The following is a 15,635-nucleotide window of genomic DNA, read 5'->3' as shown; positions in this document are numbered from 1 at the left end:
ATAAGTCCATTTCCTGATAAACAGATGGAAGTTACTGTGTCTTATCTGAATGTATAATACATAGTCCCTCATACCGTATCTTGAGTGTTGCCCCCCTGCCCTGACATTAAGCAATTCCTAAGCAGGTGCAATTGAGCCAGAGCTTTAGGCCACCAGTGAGTGTCAATCCTCTGCCCCAGTGGTTCTCCACATATGGTCCCTGAAGTGCAGTCCCAGACCAGCAGTGTCAGCGTCACGTGGGAGCTTGTTAGAAGTGCAGATTCTGGGGTTGTACGACAGATTGGTTGAATTCAACTCCTGGGATGGGACCAGGCAGTGTGTGTTTTAAAATGCCATCCAGATGATCTGGTATGTGAGAACCACTGCATCTGGACACACTGAGGAGGGGTTTGGAGAGGCTGCTTTCAACTGTGAGCGTGATGTCTATAGCCCATTACTTCATTGTGATTTTATAAATATTTTAATTGACACTTTCTAATTTTTCAGGGTTATAAGAATTTTTGAAAGTACTGATTAAATGATACAAACTTATAAAGATCTGTAGAAATAAGTAAACAATGCTCTGAAATAACATAAAACTTGACTTCCTTAGGAAATTTATGAGTAGTATTTATTCACTCTGCACTAAGATCAATGAACTATGCTAAAATGGAAAGTAGTAAGTGGCACAAAAAGCATTTGAGATAATTTAAAATGACGTTTTAACATCTTAAGCCTGTGAATCCTGAATCTGTAACCTCTTTGGTCCAGAACATGGACCCAGTTCAAGTGGAAACAAACTGTTTTCATGTTGGCTTTTTTAGAGCATTACTAATCGTAAAGGAATTAGTCAGTTTATAAACTGTCCTATTCCCAAATGTATTTCTAGTGCATTTGTTGCTTCCATGGGCCTCCGTTGTTGTTTATTTTCTCTCCATCCTCATAAAGTTGGTCTCATGAAAAGCACTGCAGCAGCCCTCCTCTGGGGAGGTGTGGCATATTATGCATGAGGTTGTCTTTGAGCAATAAGGTCTAAGAAGGTCCTGAAGTAAGCAGTGCACCATCAGAGCTCCCGGCTAACCTGTGGGTCTCCAAGCTGTGAGAGGCTTTAGAGCCAGGAGTGAGATTTTATCACATGAACTTTTAAAGAGTAAAGCCAAATATTTTCTTATGAAACCAAAGTAGACTAATTATCAGTATGTGTGAAATCATGTCCACTGATCAAGGTAAGTAGTTTCATTTTCTGGTGTATCTTTCTCGTTTTTGTTTTGTTTTTTTCGCCCAGTTTCTGGGGGTCAATTTATAACAGCATGCTGAGGAACATGAAAGTTGCAGAGTTTGGTTTTAAGAATAAGGTTCACATTTTTCAACTTTAATGTTAAAATATGTACTGTATTCATGGTTTCTGCCTCTTCCAGGAGGCTGTTTCTGGGTTTAGCGAAATACAAATTTAATAGTTCTGTTTCTCTGACTCATTCTTACTAACATTAGAAGTTTGAAAAGTTAGTCACTGACGGGAGAATACAGACAAAGAAAGCAAAAGTTTTTTCTTCCATTTCTGGTGTGAACAAAGCTAAGAAATGTTTACCACGAATCCTTTTCTGGTACTACTGCATGGAATACTGTTCTGTTCAAGCAAACACACACACACATCCCCACCATCCCAGTCTTCTTGTTTCAGCAAAGTTCAGAAGAGTGAATATTACTTGTTTTTCAATATAAGATAACATCGTAGAGACAGGGATGGATTTTTTGTTGTTGTTGTTAGTGGTATTAAGACACCGTTTTTTTCCTCCAGTATTCTGGAGAGTGTATTAATGAGAAGTTGATTCTTTCAAGGAGGCATGAAACACTGTGTGGTAGAAATGTAATCATGTGACAGGAAATTTCTGCTAAAAATATTTTTCTAAACTGAAATGGGTTCATTTTGTGATGCTATTTTCCCATTGTTTGTGCATGGATATTAACCTTCCTGAGGAATGTCTACCCTGCTGTCTACACTGTTAATTAAATAAAATGAACTGAACCTTAGAACAGGCAAGTCTTCATAGTTACCAAGATTCTCTTCCTTGTGGTGTCACAGTTTCCTTTTTTTCGCCTGGGGGGCAGCAGAGGGGGAGACGGAGGGGGAGACGGGAGTTGCACTGAGCTTGGAAGCCCAGGGGCGGGGCCAGTCACAGTACTGCATCTGGGAAGCTGAGGCTCCCTCCCGCAGCTAGACAGCCTTAACTGGCTCTGTTCCCAGGTTCCAGTAGTTGCTAGAGATTGAGTAGCCCAGCCCATGTCTGCCTTGGCTCCCTCCATTATCCAGGAAGAAGCCTCAGTTCCTTTGCAGCAGTTCTAAGTTCAAGGTTTGTGTGATCTCCCCAAGGTTTGTGTGTTGTGTGGTTTACCATCACACTCTAAATATGAAACTTTTTTAAAAAGCTGCAAAAGGGATGAACTCACTCTCCGTTAGTGAGTTCTCTCTTTCCCTAGAACAACTTCTGTCCCTTCTCATTCCACCTTTAAATAGTTAGGGATGATTGGAGAGAAGTAGTATTCCTTCCTGAAAGGCAGCCTCAAATGGAGAGAGAAGTGCTACTCGAATTTTCTGCTCTAATGGACAACTCCCTACAGTGAGTGGCCACTACAGTAATGTAGGCTTTAGAAGTTCCTTTTACGGTTTTTAAACTGAAAAGTCAGTAATGTAGCACTTCCTGCCCACACTACTGGGTTATTTTTTTGCTATTAAGTTGTCCAAGAAAATTTGTAAATATGTGCATTTAGTGTACATGTTATTTGTAAACATTTTATCTTTTTTTATGGCTTGAAGAAACTTTCCTTTTTAAAACTTATGCTTGTAGGCAAACTCACATGAAAATTGAAGAGAAAAATGGAATGTGAGGAATGACTCAATGGGAAGTATTCTTCAGTCTTTGCAGGGATGATAACATGGTCTTCATTTGATATTCATCCAAACTATAGGTAAATTAAATTGTAATTCAAGATTAAGATTTAAACTTGAACAGTTTTCCTTAGACACTGGAATATACCATTCATTCAAAAAATAAAAAGGCCTTTTCCCAGGTGCTTATAGGCTTATCCTACCACCTTTCTGATCTACCCTCTGGTAGCCATCTTTACTCTCTGTGCTATTTCTTATATATAAAATAGGAAGCTAATTTTTATTGGTCTGAAATATATTTTTAAAGGTCTTCACCCTCATTTAAATATGTTCTCAAACTTACTCCCTCCCACAGTCCCTGTTAAGCCCTGTTTAGATCAGATTCTTCTAAGGGTTTTTCCTCTGCTAATTGACCCAGGGTCTGTAGTTGGTCGGTCATATATTGAAGCAGACCAAAGGAAAGTGCCTCTGAGAAGAAAAATAATGTTAGTCATGGAAGCTGGTCATTCTACATGATGGTTATATTAAAACTTGGCCTGGAGAAAACCTCTCTTTCTCCTCTTAAAAAAACCGCTAAGCCATTGTAGCCTGGTCGTCTCCATGTCATAATATAGCAACTGTTATTTCTTATGCTCGGACCAAAAACCTTAGTCTTCCTGAATCTTTTTTCTCTTACCAGTCTGTCAATCCAATCTGTCAATCAGTCCTGCTTTGAAAGATATCAAACTGACCATGTCTTAATGCCTCCATTGCTACTACCCTGGTTCAGTTCACACTCAACTTTTCCTTGGATTATTCCGGTACCTTCCTATCCACCTTTGACCTCTTGAAGTTTGTTCTCCACCCAGCAGCCTGAGTGCTCCTTTAAAAATGGAAAACAGAAATTGTCTCTCCTCTGTTCAGAACCTTTCAGTGGATTCCCATCTCTCTCAGAGGAAAAACCTGTGTCCTCTCAGTGACGTGCAAGGCCCTGCCTGTCCTGATGCCAGCCTCTACCCTGTTAACTCTCTGACCTCAGTGTGCTCCCTGCTCATTCTGATCTGTCCATGAAGTCTGAGAGGCCAAGTTGATCCCAATTATAAAGAACTGAGACAAAGTTTTGGGGGTGGGCTGGGCATGGGTAATGAAAATGCAGCCTGTGGAGGGCGCCATAATTGGTTTTGTATTATGGGGTTCTGTTGAGAGAGGAAGTAGATGGGAGACGTTTCGGAGTGGGAGACAAGAAATTTGGGGAATAGTTTGCATGGAGAAAATTGTGGCAAGATGAAGAGAAAATATTTAAGATATTTTGTTCTGGTCTAAGGGTATACTCCCTCCCTTTTTTTTCTTTCTTTTTCCCTCCTGTGTTTAAGACATTTAACTCTCTGAAACTCTCCTGTTATGAGGATGATAGGAAAAGAAAGGACGCAGAATAAAATGTAACAATCTAGAACTATTTCCTCTTTAACGGCTTTTGTAAAACTTGATTTGAAAGGGTAGGAAAACAGTAAAAGCAGTGACTGCATGACAGATGTCATAGTATAGGTACAAAATGCATGTTTGGAGAACAGAAAAAGAGGAGCAACTGACTGTTTATTTGACTCAAGGAAATTTCCTCAAAAAGGTAACATTGGAACTAGATTAATGTGTTTAAAGATACCTTTTTGAGCTAAGGGAACCAACATATGCAAAAACATACAGGCATGAAAAGAGTATAATGTGTTACAGGAACCGCGAAGATCAGAATGTAGCTAGAGCATTAGGGGTGCATGGCTGTGAGAAGATAGATACGAAGCATTTACAGGCTTATGTCTGATGGTAAAGGGTCCTGTATGGAAATTAGAGTTTTTCCTACGGATCTTGCAGTCCCATTAAAGGATTTTAAGCAAGGGAGTAATAATATTGGTTTCATCATTCAGTGAATAAAACAAACTTTTTCTTTGTAGGAGCAGTCATGTTAGACATAACTAAACATGAGTTATGTAATGCAGTTTTAAAATTCAGAATTAGAAAAATGGTTATATTTGATAAATTGGATTATTTTTCTTCCTAATTTCCTTCCTCTGTCAGCCAAAAAATATATATAGGAAATAAACGATAAGCTAGATCAGTATTTGCTTTTTAAGTTTTGCATGACTTGAAACAATCCCCTACACTGTTAGAAGCTAAACACAAATGCTATTGTGCTCCTGGTCTAGAAGTGTAGCCAGGGGAAAAATAGGAGGCCTGCTGGTCTGATTACACAGCAACGAGTAAGGAAAGCAAATATCTATGTAAGCTGTTAAATATTAAATTTTAGTAAAATGGGGCTTCCCTGGTGGCGCAGTGGTTGAGAATCTGCCTGCCAATGCAGGGGACACGGGTTCGAGCCCTGGTCTGGGAGGATCCCACATGCCGCGGAGCAACTGGGCCCGTGAGCCACAATTACTGAGCCTGCGCGTCTGGAGCCTGTGCTCCGCAACAAGAGAGGCCGCGATGGTGAGAGGCCCGCGCACCGCGATGAAGAGTGGTCCCCACTTGCCGCAACTAGAGAAAGCCCTCGCACAGAAACGAAGACTCAACACAGTCATAAATAAATAAATAAATAAATAAATAAAAGAACGTGAAAAAAAAAATTTTAGTAAAATGAGATTTATATTAATGTTCATCTTAAAAGAGTATCAAAATAAAAAGGAGAGTTGGGATAGATTAGAGATTGTCACCAAGCCCTTTTTCTAAAACCACCTAACTTGTCAGATTTTTTAAAAACTGCCAATAATCAAGGTCTGCATCTACCTGTGACCTGTGCCTAAGCAATGATACTAGAGCAGTAAAATTTCTCTAATTTATGAGGAAGTTACGTAACTTTCTCACGGTCACAAAGTAAATAATCATGTCAAAATTTTGACCTTTCAACCTCTAGTTTTCCTAATCCACCCTGTTTTCTCCTGGTTGGGGGGCGAGGGGGGGAATGCACTTCCCAGATAAACATAGCCTTCCTTCCCAGGCCTGGCTGATCCCGGCCTTGGACTACAGTGATAGGATTGGTGCATTTGAAATAGCAGTTCAGGTTGAAGGACTGGCTGACCCTAAGGAGATTTTCCTACTTGGTAGAGTTCATTTTATCCATTACTACCATGAAGCCAAATTTAGGTTTGAAAAATGAATGAACAGTGTCAATAACTGCAAAACAAAGTGGGCTGAGAAGCAGAAGTCAGCCAGTAATTTTAAGTAGGCAACGTGAAGTAGGCAGAAGCTCGTAGAACTTAAGTTTATAGAGAGCGTTAAGCTAGAATGTTTTGGCCACTGGGAACCAGGTTTAGAGAAATCAAGTTCAGAAAAATAAACCAGTAAAGCAGATACAAAATTAATGAAAATCGAGCTAAGTCAGGAAGGATTTGCTTATGAAAAGGGTGTATTTTTCCCTTTGTGAAGAGAAATAGTAGTCCATTCTTGGTTGCTGTGATTGACATTATGAAAAACAATTCTATTTGGTTTTAACAACATCCTTGTCAAACCTTATGAAACATTTTGGCCAGTTTGATTTTCTTCTTCTCTCTGGACCTGCAGATAAATTTACTGTGAATAAATGGAAAATAGTTTGGCAGTGGGTAAAAGGAAGAGGAAAAGCCAAGATTCTGGTTAATTTATAAACCAGACATCTTGAATAAATGAGTTGGCTATAGCTGTTAGGAGAAAAACTATCTTTTGCCCTTCAAGTTCATTTCTTACATCTGTTTTTATTTCTTTCAGAGTTTATGAAGTCAATAAAATTTTTAATTTTATTGTTTTCAGAAGTCTCTTCTTTCAAAGCAAAGCTTGACCATACTCTCCATTGGCCAGAAATAATCTCTCTTTTGAATTCTCAAGGTTCCTAATTAGTAGCTTTTCATATAAACCAGGGGATGTCTATTTTTTTTTCAGTAGTAGATTGTAAAATCAGATAACCTTTATCAACCAGATGTTGAAGAGGGCCTCACGCTCAGCATATAATTATTGGTTATGACTTAAACAGGAGTCAATTGATGCTGCGAGCCTAAATCATTTCTATTAAAATTTCAGAGTCTTCATGGGATCCCCATTTTATGATATAAATTTGGTGGAACTTTAGTTTAACAGCTTAAAATTATGAAATCTATTTTATATAGCTTCCACTGAAAATACTAATTTGATCCAAGCCTGTTACCAGGATACCAGGAATGGTGGTTCTCAATCTCAACTGCACATTGGAATCACCTGGGAAGCTTTAAAACACTCTGATACCTGGGTCCCACTCCCTAGAGATAGTGATTTCATTGGCTTGGGTTTCAGCCCAGGTATTATAGTTTTCTTTTTTAAAGCTCCACAGGTGATTCATGGTTGAGCAGCACTGACCAAGAAGCATGACCTGTTGGCTTATTTGTGCATGTGCAATAGATAGCTGGGGAAGATAATTCTTGTGAAAAATGTTTGGAAGGCAAAAGAATGACTAGGATGCTAGGCATGTGGGATTTAGACCAATAGCAAACTAAAGATTATACCCTATAACACTGTTAATTTACCAAATACATCCCAGAGTCATCTGTAACCCCAGATGTGCTAGATCAATTGTGCTATGATGCTGCCAGTGAGTTCCCTGAAACCTAGAGGGTTTACCTTGCCCAAGGTCACATTGCTAGCTGGGGACAGAACCAAGATTGATTCTGGGAAATTAAAGTACAAATGTATTATAACATAGTGCTATAATAATAGTGTGATAACATTGTATCATTTATAGTACTAATCCATGGTTTGTTGCCTTGATTATTTAGGTCAGGGTCTGCAAACCTTTTCTGTAAAGGGCCAGATGATAAATATTTTAGGCTTTGTGGGCCATATGATTTCTGTTGTAACTACTTAACTGCCAACCTAGTGAAAAACATCATACGCAGTATGTACAAGAACGAATGTGGTTGTATTCCAATAAAACTTCATTAACAAAAATAAGTGGTGGATCAGATTTGGCCTGTGAACTGTGGATTGTAGATCTCTGAGGGACTCACAGGCTGTAGTTTGCAGTTCCCTGATTGAAGGGCATTTTAATCTTCCTCCTTGAAAGCAGGTTGAAGATCTTACTGATCCTATACAGTGCCTGGCACTGATTCTGTTAACTGATTCTTGCAAGGTGCTAAATATTTTTCTTCATTTCCTTCAATTTAATTGAAGTATAGTTGAAGTACAATATTATATAAGTTATAGGTGTACAATATAGTGATGCACAGTTTTTAAAGATTATACTCCATTTATAGTTATAAGATATTGGCTATATTCCCCATATTGTACAATATAGCAAGGTGCTAAATAAATGCTTATTGAATTAATGCATACATGCAATTCTTAACTTTTTTTCTTTTATCTCCGGCCTACCCTTATAACCAGTCTTCGGGTAGGAGAAAAGTTGGCACATATTCCAGCTATGAAGAAGAAATGCACTTTAGTTCTTTGAGGTCTGTGGCAGGTTGTAATTGCTGGGTTTAGTAGAATTTTTGAAAGGAATAGAGACCTGATTCCCTGAGGACATTTATTATTCTAATTTCTTAGAGTAGATTCTAAGACTTTATTTAAAAACTCAAAATATTTCTTAAACTTGTTTTTGTGACAACTAGGGGGTCATTAACAATTTAAAGAATATGTTTAGTTTCTCAAAACAATTCAACTCATTTGGATTTAAGATCACTATAGTGTATGTGGTGAGTGGAGTCTTTGGCCAAGCAGAGCAAATACTGATGAGTCCTCACAGCCCCAGAAATACTGGAAATACAGCCCCAGATCATGAGCTCATTTCCAGTGCAAAATACAAACAAGCCTGACAACAGGGCCATCAGTTGTAGTGGAAAGAGCACTGACCTTGGAATCAAAAACCTGGTGTGACTCTTGGATTTACCAACCTTACTTTCTTCAACTATAATATGCAGATATCTGTCCTACGTACCTTTTATGGATGCTGAAGGTGAAACATGGTATGACATGTGAAAGTGCCTCATGGGGTCTTTCTGACCTCTCCTTGAAGAGGTCCGGGTCAGGTCTAGCAGAAGCGACAGCCGTGTAGCCAAGAGCTAACTAGGACTAAACTAGCATGGAGTGAACCTAAGGGACTCTGCCCATTGGTTTCCAGAGGGAATGTCTAAGAGTCTGTAATGGAGAGACTTATCCTAGAGCAAAGAGATCAGAAATTGGAAGAACTGAAGAGCAAGTGAGGAGGGGGTTCAAAGCTGGGAAGAGGCAAGGAAATCTGGGATGCTGTTTAGTGACTCCAGATAAGAGTCCCATTCTTATCTCACACTTCTTTTTTAATCTCGTATGATTTTTTTTTAATGTCTTGGATATTTGGAAGCTCCTGGCTGCATAGTATTTGCTGAAATAGAGGCACAGAGTCATGGCAGATAGCTATACTATAACAGAGATGTAATCACTTTGTTACCTGCCGAGTGAAAGCCAAAGGATTATGAGCTAGGGTCCCAGCCCCGAAGGTACTTACAAACTATATGTAGATATGACATCTAACACCAGCCTAGTCACTTAACACCACCTCAGTTGACTCATCTTTATAATGGACATTAAAACTACCTTACTTTATCCTATCGTAGGATTCTTGAGAGGAACAAATGAAATAATGCATATAAAGTACTTCACGTACCTCATACTTGGCTCAGAATAAACAATATCGTTCGATTTTATTCCTACCATTATTACTACTAGTAGTAAGAACAGTACTAGCATTTGCAAGCATATTGGTTGTATATTGTGTATGTTTTAAAGCACTCTGAAATCCCAAGTTATGATGGTTAATTTTTTTGTGACGTTCAGGATAGATATTTGTGTGTGTGTGTTACTGAAGGACATCTTAGCATCAGTGCATCCCTGTCTGAAGCTATGCATTGCACTGCATTTATACAAACTCCTCTTGATGTCTCGAAAACAAATCAGTTAAGAAAAAGCTATTTTGAAAAATTGTTTTTTTCGGAGCACAGTCTGTCCTAGTACCCTGTTGTATGTGGGTTATAAGTCTTCAGGAAGAAGTCAAGCTTCTTATGAAATGAAGTGTTTTGCCTGATTTGGGGTTTAAACCCACAGGGAGGTCACAGAACAAAGGAACAGTTGTATCTGCTTGCCACTCTCCAAATTAAAAGCCAGTGATGTCTTTTTTTTTTTTTTAATAAATTTATTTATTTATTTATTTTTGACTGAGTTGGGTCTTTGTTGCTGCCCGTGGGCTTTCTCTAGTTGCGGCGAGTGGGGGCCACTCTTCGTTGTGGTGCATGGACCTTTCATTGCGGTGGCCTCTCCTGTTGCGAAGCACAGGCTCTAGGCACGCAGGCTTCAGTATTTCAGTACGCGGGCTCAGTAGTTGTGGAGCGCGGGCTCCAGAGCGCAGGCTCAGTAGTTTTGGCGCACGGGCCTAGCTGCTCTGCGGCATGTGGGATCCTCCTGGACCAGGGCTTGAACCCGTGTCCCCTGCATTGGCAGGCGGACTCCCAACCCCTGAGCCACCAGGGAAGCCCCAGTGATGTGCTTTTATATTCAGAGGTCTTATGATACTTGTCTCAATGAAATAAAACTGCCTGCATTATTCTACATATTACTGTTCTCTGCATTGTTAATTATTATAATACTTTACATCCTGTTTTATAACCACTTTAAGAAAAAAAAAAGTCCCTTTGGAGATTTTTTTGTGTTTACTAAGTTATATGCGTTTGTCTGCTAGGCTGTGGGATTATGCATGTGAGAGGAAGAGGGAGGTGGAGAGGATGGAGAGGAAGTAGACTGGCAGGATTACAGAATGTAATTTCATCTGATTTTTTAAGCTGAGGGCTACTTCAGTTTTAGACTCCATGTGCAGGACTCAAGCATCCTGGGTCTGCCCCTAATGCTGCTTTTGTGGTCAGCACATTGTGGGATTGGGAAGCATTGAAGCTGGGGACAGCAGGGTCATGTCTAAAAAGCCAAGGCTGGGTTGGAGTTTCAGTTCATAATTTGAGAGTCACAGTCATGAGGGCAGCCAAGATGATTATCAGGAAGTCAGGAGCAGTAGAGATGGGAAAGTATGGGAAGTAGCCCAAGCAACAGTTGTTAGAACGGGAGGAGTCCCTGGGGCAACTTGTTCCAAAATGTGTTCCAAGCTCCATGGGATGTTAACTTGTAATAAATGATGGAAAGGTTTCATGGATGTATACTGGGTTCAAAGTTAAATAGGCTTTTGTTTTTGTTTTTTACTGTAGTGCTCTTCATTGGTCTCTAGTATGCCCACTGGCATCATGAGTCTACAAGATAAAACTGTCAAATTTGGCAGGTCACAAATATTTCATATAGAATCATGGTTGGTTCGTTGGTTGTGGTGGGGTGGTAGAGGGGGGAATTGAGAAATCCTGTTCACAGAACACACTTTGGGGAAAGTTATCCTAGCACATGTGACACCTGCTGTGAAGACTGCTGTGACTTTTCACCTGGGCTCTTTAATAGACTGCTCTGAGCCCTGTGGAGTCCTGAAGGAACCCACAAACACACAGAAACCTGTCCGGGCTCTCAATAAGTGCCTTTTCCTTCCCTCCAGGGAAACTGATATTTGTTACTGTTATTAATAAAATTAAGGAAATCAGTCCTTCTTATAGAAGGAAAGACAAGTGATTTAACCCATAATTACTGAGACCAACAACAACAACAAAATGGGTCAGAGTGTCTTACAGCTGGCCCTGCATGGGGCAAATAGGCCTTTTCCCCCCTCCCTTAATAGTCAATGAAATGATATTTTAAAGAAAATATCAAAGGGAATATATCCAAAAACTTTAACAATGAGATTGGAAAATGAGGCAGGTGGAGCATTAAGACTGGCCAAACCTAATGAACATCAGGGCAGACTGTTCATCGTGAACAGTCTCACAGGCTCCTAAAATATCTCACACAAAACTCAAAACTCTATTCTTCTTGCATTCTTTTTTTTTTTTTTTTTTTGGCTGCGTTGGGTTTTCGTTGCTGCGCGGGCTTAGTTGCTCCGAGGCATGTGGGATCTTCCCAGACCAGGGCTTGAACCCGTGTCCCCCGCATTGGCAGGTGGATTCGTAACCACTGTGCCATCAGGGAAGCCCCATCTTCTTGCATTCTTAAAGTGAAAGGCACTGTTTCCCTGTCACGTTAGTCAGGAGCCTAAGTAGTGTTATCCTTTCCTCCTCTTTGTCCCTCCCTTCTTAAGCCAGTCCCTTACTGATTCTTTCCTCAGTAAGCCTCAGATCCATTCCTGTCCTCTTCACCCTCTGCCATTGCTGATAGGGTGAATGGTGCAGTTGCTTCCTCGTTGCAGTTAGCAAGGGGTTGGGGGCAGGGGGACTGACACCTATGGAATTGTGCATATCTCTTTAGGAATTACCTGAGGGTAAGAATTATGTCTTATTTGTCCTCCTGTCCCCAGTAATTAGCAGAGTACCTGGCACTTTTAATTAGGGAGTTATCACTCAGTACATGTAAAGAGGGACAAAAAGAAAAAAAGAAAGAATAGAATAAAGTAGACACTTGATAGGTTTTCTTACTCATTTTGCAGTTGATCATTGGATAGTCTCAGGGCTTACAAAAACAGTTTGTACTTTGGAAGCATAAAGATGAGAGCTATTAAATACTGAGTTTAAGTGGTCATAAGCACTTAAATGTGCTTTTCAGAAAATGATTCATTGTTTAAAAACCAGCAATTGTGCCTCATATCAAATGAAGAAATGTCAAACGGAGGAAACATGAAAAAAGTTATGGAATCCAGGACACATATTTACAATCATGGTAAAGGGTGAAGAATAATTATTAAATTGTTTGGGATTGAAATGGTCTGTAGTAAATTCTACTCCCCGTCAAATGTCAGGCATCAGGGAGTTCCCTGGCGGTCCAGTGGTTAGGACCCTGCGCTTTCACTGCTGAGGACTCGGGTTCAATCCCTGGTCGGGAAACTAAGATCCCACAAGCCGCGCAGGGCGGCCAAAAAAAAAAGTCAGACATCACACTGTCATTACTAATACTGTTACCATGTTTAATGTACCAGGCCACATATTTGTAAATAATTCATTATTGTATTATTTGCAGAAGAGTCATTAATTGGTCGGAATTTATCCAAAATGGCCTATTGGGAATCCCTGATAGTAGCAGAGGCACTGAAGCAAATGGCAGCTGCTAAGAAAGTAGGGGGCTTCCCTGGTGGCGCAGTGGTTGAGAGTCTGCCTGCCAATGCAGGGCACATGGGTTCGGGCCCTGGTCTGGGAAGATCCCACATGCCGCGGAGCAACTAGGTCCGTGAGCCGCAGTTACTGAGCCTGCGCGTCTGGAGCCTGTGCTCCGCAACAGGAGAGGCCATGCGACAGTGAGAGACCCGCGCACCGCGATGAAGAGTGGCCCCCGCTTGCCGCAACTGGAGAAAGCCCACGTACAGAAACGAAGACCCAACACAGCCAAAAAATAAATAAATAAATAAACCCAAAAGTTTAAAAAAAAAAAAGAAAGTAAACCAGCATGAGCAAGTGCTGGGTGGTAGTAAATCATAATTTAGGCAGTGGTAAGGGCAAATATAAGCAGATAGGGCGGGCATAGAAGGAGGCAAAAGGTAAGGACCTTAAGAGGCTGGAGGGAGGAGAGAGTAAAGATCTGGTCCCCTGACCCACCACCCTGGCATTATACAGCATTGCGTATTATACAAGTTGTAACAGTAATAGCAAGTAGTTATATAGCAATTACCGTGTGCCAGCTTCTGCTCTAGTACTTTCACTAGAATTAATTAAATCATAATCCTCACAACAACCTTATGAGAGAGGTACTGTTATGAATCCTGTGAATTCTCATTTACAGATCAGGAAATTGAAATAAGTCAATCAGCTATTAAAAGGTAAAGCCAGGATTTGAACTTAGGCAAATTAGAGTTATATGACCGACATGCCCTGAAGAATGTTTATATTGCCCTAAGGATATATTTAGTATATACAATTACTAGTACAACTGGCCCAGAAACAGCCAGGTGTTAGCTTCTGGGGATCAAGGAAAGCTGCCTAGGTGTGCATATGCGCAGCATCTGAACTGACTCCCCTCCCCCCACATTTATTTATTTATTTATTCATTCATTCATTCATTCATTTATTTATTTGGCTGTGTTGGGTCTTCGTTGCTGTGTGTGGGCTTTCTCTAGTTGTGGCGAACGGGGGCTACTCTTCATCGCGGTGCATGGGCGTCTTACTGCGGTGGCTCCTCTTGTTGGCAGAGCACAGGCTCTAGGCACGCAGGCTTTCAGTAGTTGTGGCTTACGGGCTCTAGAGTGCAGGCTCAGTAGTTGTGGCACGTGGGCTTAGTTGCTCCACGGCATGTGGGATCCTCCTGGACCAGGGATTGAACCCGTGTCCCCTGCATTGGCAGGTGGATTCTTAACCACTGCACCACCAGGGAAGGCCCTGAGCTGACTTTTTGATACAGATGATCATATTGGAGAAATCTAACACCAGTTAGCAGGCCCATATGCACATTAATATACTAAGAGATCTTTTATAGTATGTATGTTCATAGATTTCAAAACTTAAAACTGTTACGAACCTTAGGCTCTGGCAAAAAGTGTGACGACTTCAAAACAGCACTTACTTGATTACATGGATGGGCAGCTTCTCAGGGATATTTCTCATTGTCAGTACAGCAGTAATGCAGGTTCTTCTGATAAATCTAGGGCCCAGTTTCTTCCACTTGGTTATAAAAAAGAAGGAACCAAGAAATGGGTGTTATTATAAATTGGCATCAGTTTATCGGGTAAAGCACAGCAGGCTGTGAACCTCCTCCAACTCAGATGGTGTCAGCTAGAACCGCCCTTTGCAAGCCGGCAGAAGGAGCAGCATGTAATTGATTGCGGTTTCTCTTTACTCCCACCTTCCCCTCTGGTCATGGCTGCAGGCATAGAGTAACTTTTTGTGCTTTAAATGGCAAGAACTTTTCTGTAATCTTGACCAACATTCTTAGTTAACTATAGCCAAAAGGGGAACCTCCATTGGTGTTTGGTTGGGGGCGGAAGAGCTGCCACCAGCTCCCTTCCCCCCGCAGGGGTATGCAGAAGAAGTCTGGTCTCTACCTAAAATAACACCATGCCAAGGCACAGCAAAACACACTGACCAACCAGGCCCAGCACCAACCCAGAAGGCATCGGGGAATGTGCACTTTCAACACTTTCTGTGCGGGGATTCATGGCATCTAATGAATGGTCACTCTGAAGGTGGGGAGCAGGGATTCAGACCCCTAGAACCCATGGTTGAATTGTAGTGATATACACAGTCTGCTATACATACATATATTAATACATAACAGATACTATGGCTGTGGGCCTCATCTGTGAGCTCCTACTCAAAACTGGAATTTTGACAATCTTAGTGAGATGTATTTCAGTTCATCTAATAGATTTTACCTTTGAAAGGATCAGTCACAATAGCATTCTTTAGTTACAATAGCATTCTTTAGAAATTTTACTATCCTTTTCACTACTTTTGAGTAGCAAAAATTTCAATAAAATTATGGAGCGTGTTTCAGGAAAATAAAATATTTCTAGTTTAAAAACAAATGATTTTTGTGTTTTTAGAGGCTGCATTTATCTTATCTCATTACATATGTTGTTGCATATACCTTAGATACAATAGTAACAGTTGCCTTTTTACATATTTTATTTGTATCATACAGCAGTGGGACCTTTAAAAATAATGAATATCTACAGTTACCTACCTTCAAGGCTTATTTTGAGTTCATATTACTTTTGAACTTCAAAGACCTGAAGCAATCTGCTTTTCCTGACAGTATAACTCTG

The 15,635-nt window shown here is 40.5% G+C and overlaps 1 protein-coding gene across 4 annotated transcripts in view; it reads left to right on the top strand.

The window, feature by feature from the left end:
• The window catches only part of FGD4 (FYVE, RhoGEF and PH domain containing 4), a 222,545-nt gene that overhangs the window by 122,650 nt on the left and 84,260 nt on the right, over positions 1–15,635 (top strand). Inside the window, exon 1 of one of the 4 annotated variants that reach the window (XM_057557360.1) lies at positions 1,041–1,205. The exons of the other annotated variants lie outside the window; for them this stretch is intronic. The gene's annotated coding sequence lies outside the window, so the exon portion shown is untranslated. Of the gene's footprint in view, positions 1–1,040; positions 1,206–15,635 lie in introns of those variants that run through there. 4 annotated transcript variants of the gene reach the window in all.

The sequence above is a fragment of the Balaenoptera acutorostrata genome, chromosome 11 (assembly GCF_949987535.1).
Source record: "Balaenoptera acutorostrata chromosome 11, mBalAcu1.1, whole genome shotgun sequence".
In the NCBI taxonomy this organism is placed as follows: Eukaryota; Metazoa; Chordata; class Mammalia; order Artiodactyla; family Balaenopteridae; genus Balaenoptera; species Balaenoptera acutorostrata.
This window is presented reverse-complemented; position numbering and strand designations above follow the sequence as displayed.